Source organism: Rhinatrema bivittatum, chromosome 2 (assembly GCF_901001135.1).
Source record: "Rhinatrema bivittatum chromosome 2, aRhiBiv1.1, whole genome shotgun sequence".
NCBI lineage: Eukaryota > Metazoa > Chordata > Amphibia > Gymnophiona > Rhinatrematidae > Rhinatrema > Rhinatrema bivittatum.
Window position 1 is genome coordinate 19,513,462 of NC_042616.1, and position 27,411 is coordinate 19,540,872.

Consider the following 27,411-nt stretch of genomic DNA (forward strand, 5'->3'; position numbering starts at 1 on the left):
GGTTCGCTCAGTCCCTAACCTTGGGTCATCTTTGATGCCTCTCCCTCCTTCTGCATATCCAAAACACTGCTACAGTGAGTCAGTTCTTCCTCTATAACACTGCTAAAATCTATCCCTTCCTCTCTGAGCCTGCCACCAAAACACTCCTCCCCTCTCTTATCACCTCATAAGAACATAAGAACCTGCCATACTGGGTCAGACCATCGAGCCCAGCATCCTGTTTCCAACAGTGGCCAATCCAGGCCATAAGAACCTGGCAAGTACCCAAAAACTAAGTCTATTTCATGTTACCGTTGCTAGTAATAGCAGTGGCTATTTTCTAAGTCAACTTAATTAATAGCAGGTAAAGGACTTCTCCTCCAAGAACTTATCCAATCCTTTTTTAAACACAGCTATACTAACTGCACTAACCACATCCTCTGGCAACAAATTCCAGAGTTTAATTGTGCGTTGAGTGAAAAAGAACTTTCTCCGATTAGTTTTAAATGTGCCACATACTAACTTCATGGAGTGCCCCCTAGTCTTTCTAATACCTAAAAGAGTAAATAACCGATTCACATCTACCCATTCTAGACCTCTCATGATTTTAAACACCTCTATCATATCCCCCCTCAGCCATCTCTTCTCAAAGCTGAAAAGTCCTAACCCTCTTTAGTCTTTCCTCATAGGGGAGCTGTTCCATTCCCCTTATCATTTTGGTCGCCCTTCTCTGTACCTTCTCCATCGCAATTATATCTTTTTTGAGATTCAGCGACCAGAATTGTACACAGTATTCAAGGTGCGGTCTCACCATGGAGCGATACAGAGGCATTATGACAATTTCTGTTTTATTCACCATTCCCTTTCTAATAATTCCCATCATTCTGTTTGCTTTTTTGACTGCCGCAGCACACTGCACCGACGATTTCAATGTGTTATCCACTATGACACCTAGATCTCTTTCTTGGGTGGTAGCACCTAATATGGAACCCAACATTGTGTCTTCTGTAACTTGCTCTCTGCTGACCTCCTGCTGAATTGTTTTTCTCCACTGCAATCTCTTCAACATTCAGCTGGGGCTCAGACCGGACAGGGGCAGCAGCTGACTGCGCCTGAACAAAGGCTTGGAAGGCCCTGAAAGGATTCCATCCAGGAAAAGGTTGCTGGGTCCATGCCTAGCCCAGGAGGATCTGGGGTAAGCACCCCTGACCTGCCCTCTCCCAAGGAGGACGCAGCCCCGGGACTGCTCAGATCCGGGCGCTAACAGATAAGGTCCTGGCTGACCCATCCTCCGACTGGGAGAAGTTCTGAGAGTCCGGCCCTCCCTGGGCTTCCTCACAGAGCTGACACAGGAAGGATCCAGGTCAGGCTGCGCAGCCCTAATATGGCAGGCAGCAGAGAGGGGCGCTTGGGCTTTTGTTGCCGGAGCCATAGTTCACTGAAGCTTGTGCGTTCAGTCAGCTAGCACGGAGTCGAGCGCGCGCAAATCCACCCTGACGAGCCTAAGTATAAGCATCCAGTTGTGCACGAATGTACGACTGTGCTTATGCGCGCGGTTATGTGCAGAGATGCGCGCTCATTAAGGGGTGGGGTCAGGCGCACAACAGGGCCGGCCCGCACCGCACGTACTAACGGTCAAGGAGGGGAAATGGCACCGCACCGAGCCTGAAGTGGGGCCTGGCCCATCAGGGGCCACTAAACCTGCTCTGAAACCTCCTTCCCTTGCCCCAATGGGATCGGGAACATCGTCGGTACGGCGCAACGAGCAAGAACGGAGGAAAGATTTACCAAAGCCTTTCCACGTCTCTGAATCTGAGGAGATCTTCTCTACTTACCCAGGCTCAGCGCTTACTGGCTGAGTACAGAGATGGTCTCCAGCTGAGGGGGGAGAGGGATTAGGCGTTCACCGCCACGCTCGGCTTCCTGCACCCGCTGCTTTAGAACAAAGTCCACCCTGGGAACCACTACCGGACCAAGGAACATCTCTGAGAGATCTCAGAAATCACCTCAGGAATTCTCAACTGGGGGAGGGACCTTTAGGTATCACCACAGGAGAGCGGGGCTCGATCTTTCTCCAACTGGTAAGGGGATAGCACCTCCACATCTGCTAGGAGACAGAGAGATACTGGCTGGCTGAGGTCACTGCAGGGGGGTAACTAGGGTGATGTCAGCTTTGAAACCTGACTCCGTCTCCATCTGCTAGCAGGGGAGCACATAACCCATTGTCCTGGGTCCTCACTAGGAAATTTATGTTTTTTTAAATTGACTTTCTTGTTCATTATAGTTTTTTTATCCATAGATGTGTTTACTATTTATGTTGTAATATTTATATTGAATTTAATGTTTTGTTTTTAATCATTTATAATTTTAATTGGTTTTATTTATACTGTGAACTGTTATGATTGTTATCAGAATAACGGTATATAAAATAAATAAACCAAATAAATAAAGCGGGGGAGGGGAAGGTGTAGACATGACCTGGCTGAGAATTGAAGACTAAAAATGACCAAGGTTTAGAAAATTACTTTTGGGGTTCAACTTCTTCTTCCTTGAAATTTGTGGATCAGCAACAAGAGACAGAAGATCTTTATACATTAATTTTCACTAGAAAAGAAATGGGGTTAATTAGAAGAGATTCAAAGCCTCCCCTAAATAATTATTAATCATCTCCCCTGGTGAAATATTCTCTCAACAACAGGGGAGAAGAAGAAAAACTGATACTTCACGCATATCCAGCATAGCTCTCTGCTTCAACGGCAGGGGAGAAGAAAACTGATACTTCACACATATCCAGCATAGCTCTCTGCTTCAACGGCAGGGGAGAAGAAAAACTGATACTTCACACATATCCAGCATAGCTCTCTGCTTCAACGGCAGGGGAGAAGAAAAAAGGATTCGCACTCACAAAGTGCGGAGCAGCTGGCTTGTTACGGCGGTTACTACCCCAAACCAAATGTGCCTGATACTTCACTTTCGATGCATATCCAGCATAGCTCCCTGCTTCAACGGCAGGGGAGAAGTAAAACTGATACTTCACGCATATCCAGCATGGCTCTCTGCTTCTACGGCAGGGGAGAAGAAAAACAACCAATAAGGGCTGAATAACACAGTCTGGGTAAAACAAATAAGCATGGGTGTAGCTTGCTTATTGCGGCGGTTACTACCCCTACTACCCCTAACTAATCAAGCTTGATATTTCACTTGGATGCAGCTCCATCACCGCTCTCTACATTAATGGTGGGGGTGGAAGGGAAATAGAACCAAAGAGCTAAGAGAAACAGATAAGTATGGAAGAAAAAATGTGTGAAGCTTGCTGGGCAGACTGGATGGGCCGTTTGGTCTTCTTCTGCCGTCATTTCTATGTTTCTATGTTTCTAAAATATTTCTCTTTTGGCAACATTTTCCAAATTCTTACTTTTTCTTCTAACAAACTTTATCCTGAATGGACCCAGGAGAATTAATGAGTAAATTTCCTACCTTGCTCTCCGGTGCCTGCAGCCGCTTAGCATGAGCAGAAATTTTCTTCTCCTGGGTCACTGAGGAGATTTCCTCTTCAATCCTTTCCAACTTGCTGCTCATTGTTGCTTCCGGCCGCTCCACAACCATCCACAGAGAGCCCAAAGTCCTGGGCTGCAGGGGATCCAGAGCCAGCCCTGCCCCCTCCTCTGATCCCGGGGGCTCTGCCAGAGGCTGCACCGAGGAGGGATCTGGCTCTGGAGAAGGCAGAACCCCCTTCCTGGGCTCCACTGAAGTCCCAGAACCCATAAAACCATCCATGGGAGACGGGCGAGATTTAGACTTTCCCTTTCTATTCGATGTAGTCGGCATCAGAGACAGGTCGGGCTGAGGATGAGAGAAAGAGAGAATCTGGAGAGTTAATTCCCTCCTGTACCGGGCACTTTGTGAATTAACAAAAAACACTCTCAGCACCTTTGTATCAAACCCATCACATTTAAACAGCGCTAACTCCCAAAATTCACACAGCAACATCCTATCTATGAAACAACAAAACTGGAAATGAAGTAACTTGCCCTAAAGCAGCTAAATAATGAACTTTTTGTAATATGTGAATTAGAGATGTTTTTAAATAAAAGAAAATTATTCCTTACCTGCTAATTTTCGTTCCTGTAGTACCATGGATCAGTCCAGACGGTGGGTTATGTCCCCCGTCCAGCAGATGGAGTCAGAACAGACTTCGAGGGACGTCACCAGTATAAGCCAGTGCACCCTCTGCTGGAGCTCAGTATCACGTATAGCAAAGTCCAAGTAGACTAGGAAGAGGTCGGATCAAGTTATTTAAACATGAAAAACCGGAATTAACCAGAGATACTAATAATAATAGTAATCCGCCAACTGGCGGCAACGCGCCCAACTTGTAGGGAGCTGTGAACAGTGACAAAACATGAACTGAAGTGAGATCACGTGATGTGTTGAGCAGGGAGGACGCATAGACCTCCGGCTCTCAGGCCTACCCCACCAATCGCGGCGCATCGCAACGCGTAATTCGCTTTCACGGCGGTTTTTGAGTCCCTCAGGCTTCAGGTGCATGTCCACCATCCGAACCTGGTGCAAGACGTCGCCGGCCATGTCTTCAAAGAGCGGGAGGAAGGAGAAGGAGAAACCGCGGGCCCCGGAGCCTAAGATGGCGGACTCCGGCGTGGGTGAGTCGGCTTCGGATTCCCCCCCCGCCCTCACTATCACGGATATCAAAGCCGCGATTAAAGAGGCCCTAGACGAGAAATGGTCACAGCTTCACGAGGAGCTGGGGGAGGTTAAAGATTCCATCTCGGCCCTGCAACCTCGTCTGGAGCAAATCGAGTCCCGAGTCTCGGGGGTGGAGGATGGCGCGGTAACCACGGCGGGAAAGGTAGAGAGCCACGTTAAGTTAATAGCCGCGCTGTCCCAGAAGGTGGAAGACCTCGAAAATAGAGCCCGGAGGGATAATTTAAGGTTCCTGCGCTTCTCGGAGGATATTGCTGAAAAGTCTTTCTGTTCCCTGCTTGAAACGTGGCTCCCGGAGGCTCTGGAGCTTCCTGCACTACGCGGCAAACTGGTGGTGGAAAGAGCCCATAGGCTGGGGTCAAAGCCGGCTAATCAGGGCCGTCCCAGGCTTATCATCGCCAAGATTTTGAACTCGGCGCATAAGGCCGAGATTTGGCGGGCTTCCCGTAGTAAAACGCCGCTTACTTACCAGGGTCAGCCCATCCGCATATTTCAGGACTTTTCATCAGCGGTTTCTGAGGCCCGACGACGTTTTTCCCGTTGTGCACATCTTTGCATAATCGCGGGGGTCAAGTTTTCGCTTACGTATCCTGCCCGCCTGCGCCTGTGGCACGGGGATACTCTGCACTCCTTCGACTTTCCGGATCAAGCACAGCAGTACATTGATAAAATGGCGTGAGTGGACCAGGCGAGAACTTGGCTTGCTTCCGGTCCGGATCATCTGGGGGCCTTGAACTGTTTTTCCTTTTTCTCTTTCTTTTTTTGTTTGGGCTGGATTTTTTTTCTCCTCTTAATTTTCTTGTGACCTGGACATAGGGACAAAGCCCATTGAACAAATCTTGCCCTGCTTTGCCAAGGCACGGATGCCAAAACGTTTTTTTTTCTTTGTTTTGATTAATTTTTCTTGAGCGGGAGAGGCAGCGCTGATTTCTGTTTTTTTACTTTTCAGCTTTGTTGTCTTTTCCCTTCCCCCTTTCTTTTTCTCCAGTACTTTTCTCGCTTTACACTACGAGACCCTGCTCCAGACCACAGTTTTTTTTCTTCTTGTTGTCACTGAGAGGGTTGTCTGTTGCTGCACAGTTTCTGTATTCAGCTTGTTGCTGCCATGTTAAGCCTATGTTGTCATTCCTTGTTAGGGGTGGCCTGTTCACATCTATACGGATCTCCTGGCCTTCTTTTTGAAGGCACAGTTTATGGGAAAGAGGGTAAGTTGGGGGCCACCACTTCTAGAAGTGGAGGGGGGTGGGGGGCGGGGAGGGGGGGCCATGGGGGAGCTCTGGGGTTTGTATGTATTAGTACATGGTTTTGGCGGGGGCGCTGTGGGGGAGGGGAGGAAGGTGGCAGCCTTCTCTCACAACTGGCTGGAGGAGGCCTTAGCTGGGAGGGCCTGCTCCTCTAATAGTTTACACTCTCATGTGATTTTCGTTGTATTCATAATACCTTATGAGTAACTCTACGAAACTGCTTTCGTGGAACGTCTGCGGCCTACATTCCCCTATTAAACGCACGAAAGTGCTTTCATTACTGAATAGGCAATCGGCAGCGATAGCCTTTTTACAGGAGACCCATCTTACCGACTATGAGCAAATGAAGCTTCGCAGGACCTGGGTAGGGGAGGTGAAGTATGCTTCGGCTTCCTCCAAATCTGCCGGGGTAGCTATTCTTTTTCGCAAACAACTCCCTATTACTATTCATAAGGAAATTAAGGACCCCCATGGGCGCTTTCTTATTTTGGTGACAGAATTGTTTCATCACAAGGTGGTCTTTGCAATTTATATGCACCTAATGTTTATGATCCACGATTTTACCGTACGTTGTTTAAACATTTACTGCCATTTCTGTCAGATACTTTGATTGTAGGGGGGGATTTTAATACTGTCCGTGACTCTCAACTGGATGCTTCACAGAGTCGGGGCTGGGACGCGGGTGCGGGGCGGGGTCCTCGTATGTTGGAATCCCAATTACATTTACTTGATGTCTGGAGAACGTTGCACCCCATGGAGCGTGATTTTACCCATCTCTCCAGGGCCCATGCTTCCTTTGCTAGGATTGACTACTTCCTTGTGAGCATGCACGCTTTCCATCGGGCTCTGGCGGCGGGTATTGAGAGCATAGTTGTATCGGATCACGCCCCGGTGTGGGTGGAGCTGCAGTTTCTGACCCCCGCCGCTGTATCACGACACTGGCGCTATCCTTACTATTTGGCACAAGACGAGAAATTCAAGGCCTTTCTTATACAAAAATGGACGGACTATGTGGCAAATAATCAAGCCCATGTATCCCAACCCCTGTTATTTTGGAATACTGCCAAAGCGGTAATGCGTGGCGAAATTATATCTTACACGGCCCAGCGTCGAAAAATGCTAGACCGGCGTATCCTTGTTTTGAGTCAGCAAACTCGCCAAGCCAGGATTCTTTTGATCCACTCTAAATCTGCGGCGGCCAGGATAGATTATTTGGCTAAGCAACATGCTCTCAATGCTCTGCTACATCAACGAGCGCGGAAAAGCTATCAGTATTATCAATTTAAACTATATCAGTATAGTAATAAGGCAGGTAAATTGATGTCCAATCTTATTAAATCCAATAGGACTCATCGCTACATACCGGCCCTTAGCGCTTCCTCTGGGACGATGCTACGGGACACCCCTGCTATTTTACAAAGTTTCCGGACTTACTACTCCTCACTTTATGCCTCTGAGGGGTGGAACCCCGATGCATGCCGTAGGTTTTGTGAGGGTTTATCGCTCCCCCTACTGACCAGGGCAGATAGCGATAAGCTTAACGCCCCGATTTCTCAGACAGAGGTGGCGACAGCCATTCACTCTTCTAAGAACTTTAAGGCTCCCGGACCTGATGGATTCACGTCGGAATTCTTTAAACTCCTTAGGGATTCGGTGTCGCAACCTCTAGCACTGGCATTCACTGATTTGGTGACTAGGGGCTCTTTTTTTGCCAAGGACAACTTAGCGCACATTATCTTGATACCCAAGCCGGGAAAGGACCCCTTACAAGCAGACTCGTATCGCCCCATATCTTTGCTGAATTACGACCATAAATTATTAGCAAAGATTTTGGCGGAGCGATTGGCGGCTTGCTTGCCTTCTTTAATTGGAAACCATCAGGCAGGCTTTGTCCGTCAGCGCTATGCATTGTCCAATATACGGAAAATCTTGGCGGCCATGACCCAGAGTCAGCGAATGTCCCTCCCCTATCTTGCTATTAGTTTTGACGCCGCTAAGGCGTTCGATAGGGTGGAGTGGAGATACCTATTTTATGTTTTGCAGCGTATGGGCTTTGATGGTTTCTTTTTGCAGGCTATACGCCTCCTCTATACGGATCCTCGGGCCCGTATAGTGGCCAATGGCTCTCAGTCGGAGGAGTTTGTAGTGGCGCGGGGTACTCGACAGGGATGCCCACTTTCTTCCCTCTTATTTCTTTTACAATTGGAGCCTCTGTTACATGCCATTGGTGACGATCCGGAGATCCGGGGTCTTTATATGGATTCTGGGACTTTTAAATCTGTAGCTTTTGCAGACGACCTGCTCATATTTATCACCAAACCGGATTTGTCTTTACCCCCACTATTGCGTTTGATAGGGACTTTTGGGTCATTTTCGGGCTTTCAACTAAACGAGACCAAGTCCTATGCCCTGGCCTATCCACCCACCTTGCGAGCTAACTGGGTAGGACAATTCCAGTTACAATGGGCGGGGGATAGTATTCGCTACCTGGGAGTTTATTTACCATCGGATCCGGAGTTAGTTTACCAAGTTAATGTTCCACGATTGCTTCAGCAAACCCAAACTACGCTTCACAATTGGAAGGCGTTCCCGCTATTGTTGGTGGGACGTGTGGCCCTGTTTAAGATGACCATACTCCCCAAATGGTCATACTTGCTACAGAATATCCCCTTGCTTCTACACCGCAAAGACCTTGCTAGGGTGGAGGGGGAGTTGCGTAGATTTTTGTGGGGGGGGGGGGGGGGGGGGGGGGGGGGGGGGTCGGTCTAGGTTACCTCTTCAATGGTTACAGAATTCTTGGGGAAAGGGTGGTCTGGGGGTCCCTAACTTGGCCAATTATAATCTTGCCTGCAATTACAGGGTTCCTCGCATTATACCCCGCTCTCAGTTGAGCGTACTCTCTTATACCCGTTGGCTCCCTCTTTTGCCCTACAATGCAAAGCGAGTAGTCTACCTTCGTTTATACTCCACTCCGCGCTAACCCAGCCTCTTAGCCATTCCTGGAAGCGTCTAACTAGACTTTTACACACTCCCCATATATGTGCTTATTTTTTACCTATTCGGGGGAATGTTGATTTCCAACCAGGCATTCAATCAGCTTCATTTCGGGTCTGGGAGGCTAGGGGGGCACAATACTTAGGTCATATGTGGACCACAGAGGGGGTGTTACTGAACTTCAGTGACTTTCAAAAGCTCTATCGTTTAGATTCCAAGCATACGTTTCCATATTTGCAAGTTCAGCATTACCTCAAGTCATTATCTCCGGAGACAAAGGAGCTCACGGGGTACCGCGCCTTGGACGAGGTGTTCCATTTTGGGGCTGACAAGGCCCCGTCTATCCCAGTATTACAGAACGCTACAAACATACACCCAAGTAGAGATTTGCTCCTTTCTTGTTCGTTGGAATAAAGATGGTGATTTTCTCCTCACCGGTTTCATTTTGAAGGTTTGTTTTAGGCGTATAGCCAGGATCTCTACCAAATTATACGACCGGGAAATGCAATACAAATTTTTAACCCGGGCGTTTATCTCCCCTCAGCGAGCACATCAATTGTCTGTGGCCACTACGCCATTTTGTGTCCGCTGCCCCGGTAAGGTGGGAACCCTATCTCATATGTTTTGGACATGTCCTGGAATATTGCGCTTCTGGCGTAAGATAGCGGACTATTTAATAGACTTGATTAATGTGGTGTTGCCCTTTTCCCCCTTATGGTTTTTATTCGGGTGCATTTCCCCGCTTCGTGTTAGAGATCCTGGCTCTCGCCTGCTACTTCAGAAAGCGAGTCGGGTGGGAAAGAAAACGATTCTCCTTCTGTGGAAGACTTCGGATGTTCCCTCTTTTTGGACTTGGAGAAATCAGCTACACACCATGATGACTATGGAAAGCATGGCGGCACGTGACTCCCCGACGACGATTTGCTTCCATCTGGGGTCCTTATCTTCAGACATTGCCACCTCGAGCGAGGAGTTTGGTTTTGAATGACTGATTGCTTCCGGGTGGCTGCTTACTGACTCTTCCCTGTGGTGCCTTCGCCTGAATACTTGTTTTTATGACTCTCCAGTGTTCTACTCTCTATGGGGGGGGGGGGGGGGGATGGTCTTGGGATATTGTTGGGTTTATTTGTCGGGGGAGAGATATGACCCCACTCTCTCCTGTATGGCATAATTCTGTTGGATATCCAAAACCCAATAAAAATGTTTGAACAAAAAAAAAAAAAAAAACATGAACTGAAGTAAAAACAGACGGTATCGACAGAAACAGAGCCGAGCAGGAGGCAAAGATCCCAAGTGGTGGGCGTCTGGACTGATCCATGGTACTACAGGAATGAAAATTAGCAGGTAAGGAATAATTTTCTTTTCCCTGTACCTACCAGGATCAGTCCAGACGGTGGGATGTACCAAAGCTCCCCTAAACCAGGTGGGCCCCTGAAAGCCCTGCTCGGAGTACCTGGCCGCCAAACGAAGCCAGGTGTAGTCGATAATGCCGTGAAAAAGTGTGCAGCAACTTCCACGTCGCTGCCCGGCAAATCTCCTGAGGGGAGACAGAACGAGTTTCCACCCAAGAAGCAGCTTGCGAGCGAGTCGAGTGAGCGATAACCCCGCGAGGAGGAGATCGTCCTGCTCCAATGTAAGACGCTGAGATAGCTTCCTTTATCCAACGTGCAATCGTTGCCTTCGAGGCTTTGCACCCCTTCCTCGGACCCGACCAGAGAACAAAGAGGTGATCGGAGACACAGAAGTCTTTGGTCACCTCCAAATAGTGGAGTAAAGTGCGCTTGACATCCAAATGACGAAGGGTCCGGGGCTCGTTGGACTCAAAGGACGGAAGTTCCACTGTCTGATTCAAGTGAAAAGACGAGACCACCTTCGGGAGAGAAACGAAGGAGGAACGGTGCGCAGGGAAACTCCTGAATCCGTGAATCTTAGGTAAGGTTCCCTGCAGGACAACGCTTGTAGCTCCGAGATGAGACGAGCTGAACAGATGGCCACCAGGAAGACCGTCTTAAGAGTGAGATCCTTGAGGGTCGCTCCCCGTATCGGTTTGAAAAGAGCCCCTGACAAGGCACGAAGCACAAGGTTGAGGCTCCAGGAGGGACAAGGGTCCCGCACCGGTGGGCGTATGTGCTTGACCCCTTTGAGGAAACGTGCGACGTCCGGTTGGAGAAGCAGAGAACCATTCCCTTGCGCCAGGGAATTTAGTGCCGCCACCTGTACTCGAAGGGAGTTATAAGCGAGTCCCTTATCCAGACCATCTTGTAGAAACTGTAGGATCGCTGGCACCGGTGCCTCCGTGGGTCGGATCCCTCGGGTAGAGCATCAGATATCGAAAATTCTCCAAACCCGGACGTAAGCAACCGAAATCGAAGATTTTCTGGCCCGCAGCATAGTTGCGACTACTGGCTCCGGGTAACCCCTGCGGAGACGCCGCCGTTCAAAAGCCATGCCGCAAGACAGAAGAGTTCGGCCTGCTCGAAAAATACCGGACCCTGGTGTAGTAGACGAGAAAGATGGCCTAGACGTAGCGGACCGTCCACCGCCAACTGTAGAAGATCCGCAAACCAAGGCCGGCGCGGCCACTCCGGGGCGACGAGAATCACAGGCCCCTGATGATTTTCTATCCTGCGGAGAGTTTTGCCCACCAAGGGCCAAGGGGGGAAAACGTAGAGCAGCTGATGTGCCGGCCATGGCAGAGCAAGGGCATCCACCCCTTCCGCGACTGAAGAAGCGCGGTGCCTTGGCATTGGTGGGAGTCGCCATCAGATCCAAGTGAGGAGCGCCCCACCGTTGGATCAATAGCCGCATCGCCTCGTCGGCGAGGGACCATTCGCCGGGATCCAGCTTTTGACGACTCAGGAAGTCTGCCTGAATGTTTTCTACGCCGGCGATGTGTGAAGCCGCGATCCGGATGAGATGCCTCTCCGTCCATTCCATCAGGGGGGTCGACTCGAGGGAGACATGCTTGCTTCTTGTGCCCCCTTGTCGATTTATGTAGGCCACTGTGGTGGCGTTGTCCGAGAGAATCCGCACTTCTCTGTCCTGCACCAGGGGGAAGGAAATGCTGGAGCGCCAGACGTACCGCCCTGGTTTCCAGACGGTTGATCGGCCACTTGGCTTCCATCGGGGACCATGTCCCCTGCGTGGCGCTTTGGTCGCAGACTGCGCCCCAGCCCACGAGGCTGGCATCGGTGGTGACTACCACCCACTTGGGTACCTCGAGAGAGAGACCCCCCGTGTGCCAGATTCGCCGGAACCAGCCACCAGTCCAGACTGGCCCTGGCGATGGGTGGGAGAGGCAGAACCACTTGATAATCCTGAGACACTGGTTGCCACCTGGAAAGAAGAGACACCTGTAGGGGACGCAGATGTGCAAATGCCCAGGGCACCATATCTATGGTGGAGGCTATCACTCTCAACAGCTGTAGATAATTCCAGGAGGTGGGTTCCGGCAAAGCTGAAAAACGACAGACGTGTTCCCGCAATGATTGAGCCTTGTCCGGGCGCAAGAACACCTTGCCCAGGAACGTGTCGAATCTGGCTCCCAGGAAGTCCAGGCGCTGCGAGGGAACAAGGGAGCTTTTGGAGAAATTCACCACCCAGCCCAGGGAGCTGAAGACCTGGATCACCCTGGCCACCGAGGTCTGCCCGTGGTCGAAGGACTTCGCCCGGATCAGCCAGTCATCCAGATAGGGATGCACCAGGATTCCGTCCCTCCTCAGGGCCGCTGCCACGACCACCATGATCTTGGTGAAAGTATGGGGTGCCGTTGCCAAGCCAAAGGGGAGAGCAGTGAACTGGAAATGTTGGCCCAGCACCTTGAAGCAGAGAAAACGACGATGTGCCGGCAGGATGGGAATGTGCAAATAGGCCTCTGTCAAGTCCAGGGAGGCCAGAAATTCTCCCTGGTGAACCGCCGCAATCACTGACCGCAGCGTCTCCATGCGGAACCGGCTGACTCGCAGAGACTTGTTGACTTCCTTCAGATCGAGGATGGGCCGAGAGGACCCGTCCTTCTTTGGTACGACGAAGTAGATGGAATAGTGGCCCAAGCCCACCTCGCCGAAGGGGACGGTGGAGATGGCTCCTATGCTCAGCAGCCGATCCAGTGTTTGCTGCACTGCAGCCCTCTTGAGGTCCGAGCCACAGGGAGAGAAGAGAAACCGGTCCCGTGGAGGGCGGACAAACTCCAAGGCGTAGCCATGCCTTATGGTGTCCAGGTCCCACTAGTCTGTGGATATACGTACCCACTCCTTGTAGAACTCCGCCAGACGACCCCTATGCGGGGCGTGGAGGAGTGGGCGAAACTGGCATCATTGAGTAGACTTTGGTGGGGGGGTTACCCTGCCCTGAGCTGTCACGCGCGGGCCTGCGCCCACGAAAGGACCGAGGCCAGGACTGAGGTCTGGAGGAGGCTGGGCGAGTCCCAGACTTGGAAGATGCATCCGCCGCCCAATTGCGAAGCCAGAGGAGTCGCCTGGCCACCACCACCGATACCATGGACCGCGCCTGAACTCGGAAGAGGTCATAAAGAGCATCAGCCCCGTAGGCTATGGCAGACTCCAAGCGATCGGCCTGAGCGGCCTCCTCTGGGGGTAAAGACTGCGAAGTGAGGAGTTGTTGTACCCACCGAAGGCTGGCTCGCTGGGCCAGGGAGGTACACATAACGGCCCGCATGCCCAAAGCGGAGACTTCAAAGACCCTCTTCAAAAAGACTTCCAATTTGCGGTCCTGGGTATCCCGCAGGTCCGTGCCGCCCGTGACCGGGATCGTTGTCCTCTTGGTAACCGCCGAAACAGAGTCCACCTTGGGAACCTTAATGAGATCCAAGAAATCTTCCGGCAGAGGGTACAATTTCTCCATGGCCCGCGTAACCTTCAACGAGGCTTCAGGAGCATCCCACTCCCTGGTGAGCAGTTGTAGGAACGAATCATGAATGGGAAAAGCCCTAGGCCTGGGCCGAAGAACTGCAAGGACCGGGTCCCCCTTCTTGGAGGAGGTGGCGACTGCGGGCGCCACCGGGAGCGGCGGATCCGGTGGAGGATCAAGGTCCAGTTCCATGAGGATCTGCGGGATCAGATCGTTCAGTTCATCCCTCTGGAAAATACGGAGGGCCAGCGGATCGTCCCCTTCAGACGGCAGATCCGACGGCACCGGGGAGGCTCCCCCCGATGGAGACGCCGCTCCCGTGGCTCCCAGGGGAGCCCGCGGACGAGGAAGCGGGCCGGGGGCCCCAGACACCGAGCCCAACAGGTCGGGGGCGCGACGGGAGGAGCCGAGGAAAAGCGAGGGACCTTGGACGGTGGGGGGACCCGGGAGGGAACCCCCGGGGAGCCCCAGCCCCTGCAAGTATGCACTATGCATAAGCAGGATGAATTCCGGTGAAAAACGCTGCAAGCTGGGAGGGGGGCTCGAGGGGGGGCCTCAGATCTCTGGGCCCGGCAATCCCCCCTCCGGGGATAGATTCGGAGGAGAAACCTCCCGAACTTCCCTCCGCTCTGGAGCTGCCAATGCTGCAGCAACGTGCTGTGCCTCCAAAATGGCTGCCGTTCCCGCCAACAGCGACTAAGTGGCCGGCCCGCGCCGCGGGGAGGGGAGGAAGGAAAAAGTGGCTAGTGGCTGCGAGGTGCCTTCCCCTCCCGGGAGACACCTCGCGCAGATCCCCTCCCGCGAGATCCGGGACCCCGACTCGCCGCAGGCCGCGCATCGCAACGGCCACGGCATCAGAAAACCGCCGAGGTAGGGCAGGCAGAATGCCTCGGGGGGGGGGGGGGGGGGGGGGGGCCAGAAGAGGCGGAGAGGTGCCGCGGGGGGGCCAGAACGGCCTGCACAACCCGCCCGAAAGGTCCCGCAGAGCCGAGGGGGGGAGTCCTGAAAAAATAAGAAAACCCCGTGAAAAAAAGATCGTCGAGCCGCGGGACCGAGAAACAGCACGGGGAGAGGCCAGCACCGCCGGCATCCACGGGGCACCGAAGATGAAGCTGAGAAAAGAAAAATCCCTGAAACTGAAGAAAAAACACAGGGAAAAAGAACCCCAACACTTACCCCATGCAAACGGAGGCAGCAAGGCGAGAAGAGAGAAAGACACGCCTCCAAAGTTAGGGCACTTTTTTTTTTTTTTTTACATAAAACTTTTTAACTTGATCCAACCAACAGCTCAAGAATATGACAGGGAAAGAACAAGAAGAAACAAACACTGAAAATCCTGTCAGCCTGGGGGAGCTAATGGATCCCCCACTCTCTCATCTGCTGGAGTCAGAAAGATACTGAGCTCCAGCAGAGGGTTGCACTGGATTATACTGGTGACGTCCCTCGAAGTCTGTTCTGACTCCATCTGTTGGACGGGGGACATAACCCACCGTCTGGACTGATCCATGGTACGTACAGGGAAAGTGAGAATTTTTTTACTGGGCACTCTGGGAAGTAACAGAAAACACTCAGCACCTTTGCATCAAACCCATCACATTTAAACAGCAGTAACTCCCAAAACTCACACAGCAACATCCTATCTGTGAAACAACAAAACTGGAAATGAGGTAACTTGCCCTAAAGCAGCTAAATAATGAACTTTATGTAATATGTGAATTAGAGATGTTATTTTATATACTTTAAAAAAGAAGTACAATTTTGTCTGCTTTTCTGTCCTTTTCAATTTATCTTTTTGCATTTGGAGAGCACAAAAGGTAAATCTCAGGTTTCTGTGTGCAAGTAAAATTGTGAGCTTTGAGGAGTCTCTTGCACAACCTTAGCACCTCCTTCCTAGCGCGACCCGCTGCGCTGCCCTGTCTGCCAGTAATGAAAACGGCCACAGACAGTTTACTGGCAGACGGCCGGATATAAAAACTGACTGTGCCCATCTTCATAACTCACCTGTCTGCTGAGTTATTTTATTTACTTTTTGCATTTGGAGTGAATGAGTGCATTTGCATGTGATGAGCGCTAACTCTGATCACCACCTTGATTTCCTTTCCACGCTCCCAGTGCAGAGCCCCCGCCTGGAGCCCTTTACAGTCAGTCCCGCTGCTTGCTAGAAAACATCACAGGGACACGGGAAAAGAACGGGTTGGAAAGACACCGCTTAGGGTTGCCAGGTTTTCATGAAACAAGCACTTTTTTCCAAAAACACAAGCCCAAAACACATGAAATTGAAACCCCAATGTTTGTGAGTCGAATAGATGACAAAGGAAGCTTAACTTCTTGCATGTTGCAAAAGGTCTGCATGACGTGCACAAATGTCACACTTACAAAATGTGCACACAGCCTTACTCTCATTGCTGACAACAGACTGAATCCATGCTTTTAGTTCACATTCCTCTTCCTACGCTTAGCAGGATCTTTTAGGTCCTTACTTTAGCCATAGGAGATCAAATCCATTTAGTAGCGCAGCAGCCAATGACAGAAACAGTAGGTATGGGCAGGCTTTCTTACAAAGGAGATCTGCTGCAGGGAGAAGAAATAAGAAAAAAATGAAATTTAAAGTGGTGCAGGACAAATTAAAAAAAACCACCAGCCCCACACACCGATTCCCCCCTCCGAGCACATCCCTGGCCCCTAAACACTCATTTCCCCCTCCGCACTCCCTACAAACCCGTCCTCAATCCCCCCAAACTCATTCCTCCCCTCCTGATACCTGGTTGTAGGCAGCTGAGTGCTCCACACCTTTCAGCATTCAGGGCTGCAGCTGCACAGAAGCTTCTTGGTCACCCACGACGCTTGTTGCTTCCTGCAATGCCAGGCCGGGTCTGCCCACGCGCTCCTGGGATTGCTGGCTCTGGTTAGCTTAATGCTGCAATAGGTTAGGGTGCGCCTGCTATGGACAGGCCTCACCGGCAGCAGCAGCCAATCACTGCAACATCAGAGCACAGGTCCCGCCCACCAAACCCAAACAAAAAACGCGATTGGCAGGAAGAAACGCCCAATTACAAGCAACCCGCGAATCGGAAAAAAAGCCCGCAAATGACTAGAAAAAAAAGCCCAATCACGCGGGAAATAAGCGAAATTGGCAACCCTTCTCCGGGCCTGAGCCGTATTGCAATCGCTTAAGAATCATCACTCTGCGACTGCTGGTGGAGCTGCTGCTGCCAATGAGTCATCAATCTACGACTGCTGGTGGAGCTCTGCTGCCAATGAGTCATCAATCTGCGACTGCTGGTGGAGCTCTGCTGCCGATGAGTCATCAATCTGCGACTGCTGGTGGAGCTCTGCTGCCGATGAGTCATCATTCTGCGACTGCTGGAGGGATTGTGCAGCAAAGGAAAAAGCGGCAACCTTGAGGGTTGTTGGCAGTCAGGTGGCCAGCCCAGATCTAACGCAAGTGGCACAAATGTTTTTCCCCCCCCTGCAGAATGGAAAAGAAATAGCCCAGCTGAGTGTGAAATAGCCCGATCTGGCAACAATGTGTTTACTACTGTGGGGGCCATAATGTTTGCAGGAGAGTTAGGAGGAATCTCCCTCCCCCTCCTCTAGGTGTGTCGGAGGAATATTTATGCCAAGGAAAATATACATAAAGAAATTATACATTGTCTCATTAAAAGAAATGCAATGTGTACTGCAAAAAAACTGCACCTGGAGAAATCTTGAAGGGAAAGAAGAAAAATATAATCTTCAAAAATACATTAACCTAATCTACGGGCGATACAGTAAAAGCCACTCTCCTGTGCGCGCTATTCACTAAATTAATTTATTTAGCTCTTCTAGTTGAGAGGTTTGTTTGGTGCTGTCGAATGATGTCGCCTACATACCATGGCTAATTTATCTTGCTATTTAGGGAAAGCAGTGTTTACAGTAAGCAAACTTGCTATGTAGATCTGAGCTGGAGCTATGGTATTACAAGAAGAACTTTTTAATGGGTAATGGAGGCTTTTTCCTCTTTCAGATGGCTCTGGAAGTATCTGTCTTTTTGGCACTAGGTATGAGCATGACTGTGTGTGACTGGATCTTCTTGGTGTTTGGGTTCTGGCCTGGTTTGGCCTCTGTTGGAAATAGGATGCTGGGCTTGATGGACCCTTGGTCTGACCCAGTATGGCAATTTCTTATGTTCTTTATACATCTTCCATTTTTTTCACTTTCCCTTCCAAAATAACAGTTCTTTTCTCAACCAATATCAATGTTTCTTCAACCTTATGAGATTTAGTCATTGCTTCCTGCACAGTGGCGGTAAGTGTGTTAATAGATTTCTGCATAATTCTTAAAATGTTCTTTATTTCTTCTAATGACGGCACAAGAACAGAAGTAGTACTGAGAAAAGGTATATTATTCATCGTACTTCCTACCTCCAAAGGTCCTTCACCATTTTTTCTTAGCTGTTCCGGGCGATGTTGTGCCAAATTCTCGTGGCTCCTGGAACCCGTTTCCATCGGGTTCACCGAAGAGACTTCCTCCTCTCTTCTCTGGGCACCACTTATTACCGAAAAAGACTGCTCGAGTAAATCCACACTAGTAGACAATCTCATGGGTGGTTCCGGTACAGTTGGATATCCCGGGCTCAACGATGTCTCCAGCGTCAAGGGGCTCGGCCGCTGCTCCTTGCCTGCCCCAGCGACTACAGCTTCTGGGTTAGTTGAAGGCGTCCTCTCGAAGGCTGCTTCGATCCTCTGTTGGCGTAGAGGTAACTTCATGGACTCGAGCTTTCCTCTTTGTGTGAGGCATTATTTAGAAACTCGAAAAGGCAATTTTCCTGAGGTATTTATTTATTTATTTATAGGATTTTATATACCGATGAACGTTGGGAACATCTCATCGGTTTACAAGAAACAACGTGTAGCAAACTGCGCTTTACAGAGAAACTTGAACCAAATATACAATAAAGAACGAGAACATAATATTTCTAACAGATAGATTCCTCAATTAAATTACAAATGTGCATCAGTTTAACAAAAGGAGGGGGAAATATGATACAATATAAAGGGAGAAGAAAGGAGGGAGATATTTACAAAAGAAAGGCATGGTTAGATAATTAGATAAAAAGTTAAATTACAATAAGTAGGACGCGTGATGGGAATGTTATCAAGCAAAAGCTTGCTTGAAGAGGTAGGTTTTTAGATTTTTTGGACAGGGTTCCTGCCGTAGATGCCCTAATTCTAATGCATCATTAGTATCCTTTGAAGATACCTCCCTCCGAACCATGCGCTGCTGAGTGCCTGTCGGCTTTCCCCTCTGTTCTAGTTTAGAAGCTGCTCCATCTCCTTTCTAAAGCGCCAGAAGCCTGGTTCCACCTTGGTGAAGGTGGAGCCCGTCCCTTTGGAAAAGTCTGCTCCTTCCCCCAAAACTGAATCCCTCGTCCCTGCCCCAGCGTCTCATCCAGGCATTGAGACTCTGGGACCTCCGAGTGTGTGTGTAAATGTGGTGAAGAGAATTACAAATAAAATAATGAATCTGAAGGGGCTGTGTAAGTGCCAGTGATGGCTGCACTGAGGGAAGTGCTGGGGAACCATAGCAACGGGTATCCAGGGAAGCCGTTACCTTAGCAACAGAGCCCTGGTCCCCTGCTCCCTGGAACCAAGGGTAAAAGAAGGGGACAAATCACAGCCAAGTTGCTATTTTGTTTGGGGAAATTGGTAGAATTGGGACTGCATTGGGATTGCTTGATGGGTTTCCTTCTTACCAGTCTCTTGAACCAAGGGTTGTTTGTTTGTTTGTTTGTTTTAAAGCTTTCTGTTAATGACAAATCTATCCCAAGCAGGCACTTTTTCTCTTTATGACCTCAGCAATATTCCTTTAGCTTTCTCTGCAGGACATTTGGTCAGTGAGGGGGGCTGAGCTGGGAAAGGTGACAGAGAGAGAGCGTGCGCTGCTGAGCTCTGTTATTTAGGCCTTTATACTGTGTAAAACACCTAAAAAAGCATTTTAAGAAACACTAAGAGTGACTGGGAGGGATTATTACTGATTATTTGTCTGCCGAAGGTAGGGAAAGTGCTTTAGTGAGATTAAAAGTAACACAGCTGAACGGGGATATTTCTCAGCTTTCATAGCTGAATGAAAGAAACTGGTGGTGCTGATTGTGTGAAATCATAATTACACTGACGTTAAAGCCCTATTAGAAGCAGACAAATATTGCTGCTTATATATATTCTGCTGTGCACCTGAAGATAAATGAGGGCGACTGCCGCTGACTTCCAAAGGGAAATTAAAAGCACTTTTGGCAGAAGGGCAATAGGATTTTCATTTTGGGCTTCAAGACTTCTTATTTTCAAAACCTCATTTCCATTTAAATGCAGTTATCTGAGAACTGTTTAAGGAGAGAGTGACTGAATGGGTGTAAGGATCTCGTGTGTTATATCACTAATTTAAAGGGCGTCTGATCTGACAACACATTCATTTATTTTTTATTCACCTTTCCTAGTTGTAGGCAGGGAACTGAATCAGCCTTTTATTTTGATGCTAATAACATTAAAGAAAGTAAAAAAAAAAAAATTAACGGCTGAGGGAGACAGGATCTGTTATTGATTTCTTAAAGTTAGAATAATGGGAAATTGTTCCAGAGAGGACGTGGTCAAGCTCCAGAGAGGACGCGGTCAAGCTCCAGAGAGGACGTGGTCAAGCTCCAGAGACGACGTGGTCAAGCTCCAGAGACGACGTGGTCAAGCATAAAGCCAGAAAGAACTGTAGCCTCTAAAACATTTCATCTTTGTCAAACCCAGCGCACACAAGTCATCGTGGGAGTCAAAGGTGAGTGCACCAAAGAATACGCGTGTGAAAGTATTAAAGACTTTTTAAAAACCACATTTAAATAGTTAATAGTGCAGTAAATAGTGGATAAGATAGACAGAATGTGAAATACAGTTATAGTTATCTGAAATGTTTGGAATGTTTTAAAACCTGGTACCAAGGTTAAAATATATTTATTTGGGTCATAATTCATGTTTAGATTTGTTTTCCCAGTAAACCATATTCTCTATTGCCAGTTTAATAAATTTAACTTTAATGATACCAAGGGTCAAAATAATTAATTTTTCTTTTATTGGTGAAACTTTGCTGAGGAAAATTATAAACTGTTAACTTATAACAACTTTAATTAATCAAGGAAACCCCAAAGCCTGAACCACACAGCTCCCTATGTGCCCGTGCGTAAAAAACAGTTTATAATTTCTGAAGTGGTTTACATGTGCATTAAAAGAGATGCAGGATACTAATCCCCCAAAGAAAGCTTCAATCTATGCAGTTTATTTAAGCCCAGAGGTTGGATATTATAAATGCCCTTATTCCTGAGACACCTTTTAAAGGAGCCACAGAAATGATGCATCACATCCCACAAAGATCCAGTGCTCTCCAGGAGGGTGCAGGACATTTATAAGCGTAGGCTGCCCTCGTCCTCCCTCCCTGAGGGAACTAGCTGTCCACAGAACACTTATTTTACCTTATATCTGTGATCCAATCAGCCCAGGAACTCACCCTCATTTGTCTTAGAATAGAGATTTATTGTAAGGCATTACGGTGCCAGAACAAATACTAACAACTTAACAATCTTAGGGACTTTAGCAAAGAATGCACTCCTGGTTATTAGCTGGACAGGTCTGAATAAATTAGCAGAAGCATAACACATCCTCTTAGCTGGAAAGTAATTATCATTTATGAACAGTTCTTAGCAATCTTAGACACTTATAATGAATCTTAAGTGCTTTGAAGATTCTCGGTCTCTGATCTGCGAGTGAAGCTGGAGGTCTCAGACGCTGTCTCTGTCCGAGTGCTGCGTGAGAAGCGAGAAGGCCCGAATGCTGTCTCTGTGACTGGGAAGCAGGCTGTGGGTCTCTGCACCTGGATGAAGGGCAGAGGACTCCCCTGGTCCCTTGAAACGAACCTGGCAAGTTCAACTCTGGCTGAAGTAGCCGGGCTGGAGCCCCTCTTCCAAGCAATGCTGCAGGCCCTGGACTTCCTGTAGGTGCTTGGTTGCAGGGAGGGGCGAGGAGCGATTGCTCAGATGGCTTCTGGCCAGTGTGAATGGGATCTTCTTAGCCCAGCTCTGAGCCCCTCTTCCCAGCTGCTTTTAAGGACAGCGTATGCAAATTCAGTAGTTTCATGCATATGAACACAGGGACAGGTGTCACATTCTGATTGGTTCTTCTTTCTTGACCCCCCAGCTTGGCTTCCACACCTCTCCCCCCCCTCCACCCGGGGAGGCCAACCTTCTGCCACCTGGCAGCTGACTTGGATCTGGTTAGGGTGCCAGGTACTTCTGAGCTTGGCTGAAGCTTCAGGTCGGTCGCTCTCACCCACAGACAGCAGGGCTGCATTGTCTTGTCTCTTCTCCAGTTACTGAGAGAAGATTTCAGTTCTTAACAGAGGCTTAGACAAACAGTGTGCTTGGCACAGGAGATGAGAAAGGCAAGAATTGCAGCTTTGTCAGACGTTCAGCATCTCTCTATTTCTCAAAATACAGGCCAGGAGCCAATGTGAAGTAAAAGTTCATTTTATTGTCCAGAGACTGTTCAAAGCAGTGGCGTAGCCAGAATTGATTTTTTGGGTGGGCACAAGGTTAACATGGGTGGGCTATAGGCATGCAGGTGTGAGACCTACTAATTGTATTCTTATTGATAAATAATGCCATATACTGCAGCCTGTAATGGCTTTCTAAGTAGTTTGCAACAGCCATTATGCATCATGCAAGAAACTTTAAGATATTTTACCTCAATTATTTCCAGCACTTACCAGCATTAAAAATTCCTTATTAATCTGTATTAATTAATTAATTTTATATTTATTGTAGTTTATAAATGCACAAGTATATCATGTAAAAAGCAAAGAAAACAAACAATTAGATCCAGTCTTGTAATAAAACAAAAATTAATGTATTGTTTCATGAATCCTCTTTGCAGAAAGCCAGAAATCATCATAACTTGTTGCGGTCTCTACCGCTTCCCCCTTACTGGCAGTAATCAGGGCTCACCTCCGAGGCCGGGAACGCCGCCTCCGCGGCTCTGCTGAGGATTCGGGGCGTCCGCCATTGCTGGGTCGTCTCGCTGCCGCCCCGCGGGGACGCGCGTTTAGGACGTACGCTCACCGGAAGCCTGACCCCGCCTGAGCCGGCCACGCCACGCCCCGAGGCCAATATAACCGGCGTGCTTCAGTCCTCTCATTGCCTTGCAACGAGGGTCGCTACAGTGTGTAGTTCTTAGTTGCACTTCCGTTGTTTACTTCAGCCACTGACCTCTGCTCGTTCCTGACTCTGCTTCTGCCTGCCGCCAGCCACTGACCTCTGCTCGTTCCTGACTCTGCTTCTGCCTGCCGCCAGCCACTGACCTCTGCTCGTTCCTGACTCTGCTTCTGCCTGCCGCCAGCCACTGACCTCTGCTCGTTCCTGACTCTGCTTCTGCCTGCCGCCAGCCACTGACCTCTGCTCGTTCCTGACTCTGCTTCTGCCTGCCGCCAGCCACTGACCTCTGCTCATTCCTGATTCTGCTTCTGCCTACCGCCAGCCACTGACCTCTGCTCGTTCCTGACTTCTGCTGTTGCCTGCCACCTGCCTCAGCCCTCGGCTCCTCGGATGCGGCTGCTGCGCGCCTGGCCCTTGGACAACGTCCTACGCAGGTCTGGGCTGGAACTGCTTCTTTACTACCAGACTGTCTCGGGTCTGGTCACCTTCTACTTCCTGCTAGGCTCCGGCCTACCCGCTGCTGACTTCCTTATTGCTCCCTGCAAGTTACCATACAGGACATTACTTACTCTGACCCTGCTCCCGCTTGCTCTGTGTTCCCTGGCCTATTGGCCCTTGCTGCTGGACTCTGTGCTTACTCCCTGCCCAGGCCATTCTATAGAGACTGACACTGTGCGTAAGTCCCAAGGGACTGGGACCCTACGGGCTCCTCCTGGGGGGTTCCGGTTCCCGGGTGAAGAGCTTATCTGTACTCTCAAGTCCCAAGGTTCTGGGACCCTACGGGCTCCTCCCGGGGGGTTCCGGTTCCCGGGTGAAGATCCCTACGTAAGCCTCTTAAGTCCAACGGCTCCAGGACCCTACGGGCTCCTCCTGGGGGGTTCCTGGTTCCCGGGTGAAGATCCGTGCTTGTGGCTCCGCCTCCCGAGCTACTCTACCCAGGGTGGTTCGGCTCAAGGGTCCACTCTCGAACTGCAGCCTTCCCAGGCTGCAACAAGTTTGCAAGGCCATGGACTCGGCGGAGTCCCCCAGCTTGCAGGCAATACCTGGGATGGCGCAACACCTGCAACAGCAGCAACTCTGTATCGACACGCTTGCTGCCACCGTGGATCAACTGGCCTCCCGTCTAGAGGCTTCTACTCGCCAAAGGTCTTCTGTATCTGGCGCCACACCCAATACCCAGTTACCAGCTCCCAGCAGGTATGCTGGAGACAGTAAATCCTGTCGCGGGTTCCTGAACCAATGTCAAGTACGGTTCACCTTGTTACCCAACCAGTTTCCCACAGAGGCAAGTAAGGTGGCATATATTTTTTCTCTATTGGATGGCAAGGCCCTAGAATGGGCATCACCTTTGTGAGAACGCTGAGACCCTCTGCTACAGAATCTCCAGGAGTTCCTCCTCCAGTTCAGGCTGGCCTTTGATGACCCTGCACGTCAGTCTACAGCAGCCTCCGAGCTTCTGCATCTCCGACAGGGCACACGCCCAGTGGCCGAGTACATCATCACCTTCCGGACCTTGGCAATGGAGCTGGTTTGGCAAAATGACTGTTTAAAGGGAATTTTTCTTGAGGGTCTGGCTGGGCGGATTAAAGATGAACTGGCGGGGCGAGAGATCCCTGAGGAGTTAAATGACCTCATGGACATTGCAGGCAAGGTTGACCGCCGGCTTCAAAAGCGTGATAGAGAGACTCGGTCTGGTAGCAGGAGTCAGTCACGTGTCTCCTGCAGGCCTTCTCAGCACAGGATTCCTCCTGCGGTAAAATCTACCTCTGAACCCATGCAGCTGGGCAGGTCATCACTTACTCCAGACCAGAGGAGCCGTCGACGCTCGTTAGGCCTCTGCCTTTACTGCGGAAGTAAAGGGCATTACCTGTCATCCTGCACCGAGCGTCCGGGAAACGGTCGTGCCTAGGTTATACTGAGGAGCTACACCTAGGCGCTACCGGATCCGCTCCTCTCTGCACTCTGCCAGTAACCCTCAAGTACCCTGGCGGGGAGGTCCAGGTTCGGGCCTTCATTGATTCAGGGGCCGAGGGGAACTTTATTGTGGCAGAACTGGTGAACCAACTGGGTTTGCCCACCGAGCGTAAGAATCCCCCCTTACGCATCTCCTCGATACGAGGGACTTTATTGCCTGGATATATCTCCTGCGCTACGAAGCCCGTAACCCTACAGACGGCACTATTTCACACGGAGAAGATTTCTCTACTCGTTCTGGAGAGAGCCGTGCATCCCTTAGTGTTGGGACTGCCCTGGCTCCGCCAACATTCACCCGTCATTCGATGGGACGACTTCCAGCTGGTTAGTTGGGGCCCTGCATGTTTTGACCAGTTCCTGAAGCTTCCTCGTCCTCCCAGCACTCTGCATCTCTGTTCCTCACACCTCTTGCCCAAAGCTTATCAAGGATATCAGGACGTCTTTTCCAAAGAGATGGCAGAGATTCTTCCGGAACATAGGCCCTTCGACTGTCCCATTGATCTGGTTCCTGGCTCTACACCGCCTCGCGGCCGGGTGTATCCCCTCTCCCAGAGACCAAAGCGATGTCGCAATACATCTCTGAGAACTTAGCCAAAGGATTCATTCGTCCGTCTCGCTCCCCGGCTGGCGCGGGATACTTCTTTGTGGGTAAGAAGGATGGTTCACTATGACCATGCATTGACTACCGCGGTCTCAACGCTATTACCAAGTGGAACCGCTACCCATTGCCACTCATCCCAGAACTACTGGACCGTCTTCAAGGTGCCCGCATCTTTACCAAGTTGGACCTGAGAGGGGCTTATAACCTCGTACGCATTCGACTGGGAGACGAATGGAAGACGGCATTCAACACACGTGATGGGCATTACGAGTATCTCGTAATGCCCTTTGGACTTTGTAACGCCCCCGCCGTCTTCCAGCACCTCATGAACGAGGTTCTTCGAGAGATGCTTCACTCCCATGTAATTGTCTATTTAGATGACGTTCTCATTTACTCTAAGGACTTGAACTCTCACCGTCAACATGTCTGTCAGGTCCTCCAGGCTCTCCGGGAGAATCACCTATATGCCAAGCTGGAAAAATGTGTGTTTGAGGCAGACTCTCTACCCTTCTTGGGATATATTATATCGGCTACCAGTTTTCGCATGGACCCCGAGAAGGTAGCCGCCATTACTAAATGGCCTCAACCCTCAGGCCTTAAAGCCCTCCAGCGCTTCCTGGGGTTTGCGAACTTTTACAGACATTTTATTCCCCGTTACTCTCACCGTGTGGCTCCTCTCACTGCCTTGACCCGGAAAGGGGCTGATGTCAAGCATTGGCCTGAGACGGCTATTGCTGCCTTCTCCGATCTCAAGAAAGCTTTTCTCTCGGAGGTCTGTCTCCGCCACCCTGACCCGGCGCGGCCATTCATCGTAGAGGTCGATGCTTCCAGCATCGCAGTGGGAGCCGTTCTCAGCCAGCACTCTGACTCAGGGCAACTCATGCCGTGTTCTTACTACTCCCGGAAGTTCTCACCCGCAGAGATCAATTAGTCCATTGGGGATAAGGAGCTGCTGGCAATCAAGCTCGCCTTCGAAGAATGGAGGCAGTGGCTCGAGGGCTCCTTACATACAACCACCGTTTACACGGATCATAAAAACCTGGAGTTTCTGACTCAGGCTCAACGACTGAACCCCCGCCAGGCACAATGGGCCCTGTTCTTCAGTCGATTTGATTTCATCGTGCAATATCGTCCGGCTGCTAAGAATATCCGGGCTGACGCCCTATCTCGCACCACCTGTGCCGAAGAGGAGGTTGATCCTCCACAGTTCATACTGGAACCCTCCAAGATTTGGCTCTCTGCTCTAACTGCCATCTCACAGGACCGCACGGTGCTCTCTCGTCGGGACCGGTTGACGGCCCTACGCTGGGCCCATGATTCTCTGATTGGTGGACATGTCGGACGTGACAGGACGTTAGAACTAATTAACCGGTACTAATGGTGGCCCACCATTCGGCGAGATGTCGCCACGTATGTGGCCTCTTGTCCTACCTGCGCTCGCCAAAAGCCCAACCCTGGTTCTCCGTATGGCCTGTTACACCCGCTGCCGGTACCGACCGAACCGTGGACCCATATTGCCACGGACTTCGTCGTGGACCTGCCTCCCTCTCAAGGACACACGGTTGTATGGGTCACGGTTGACCGTTTTTCCAAGATGGTCCACATGGTTCCTCTACCCAAGCTTCCTTCTGCACCAGAGTTGGCCCTCCTGTTCACCCAACATGTGTTCAGGCTCCATGGCCTTCCACAGGACATAGTTTCTGACAGAGGTTCGCAATTTGTGGCCCGCTACTGGAGAGCTCTCTGCAAGTGTTTTCAAGTGAAGCTTAGCTTTTCCGCGGCATTCCATCCACAAAGCAGTGGACAGA

General features: G+C 50.1%; 1 protein-coding gene across 4 annotated transcripts in view; it reads right to left on the minus strand.

Moving 5' to 3' along the window:
- The window catches only part of LOC115083627 (zinc finger protein 585A-like), a 738,796-nt gene that overhangs the window by 547,182 nt on the left and 164,203 nt on the right, over positions 1-27,411 (minus strand). The gene's annotated exons all lie outside the window — the stretch shown is intronic.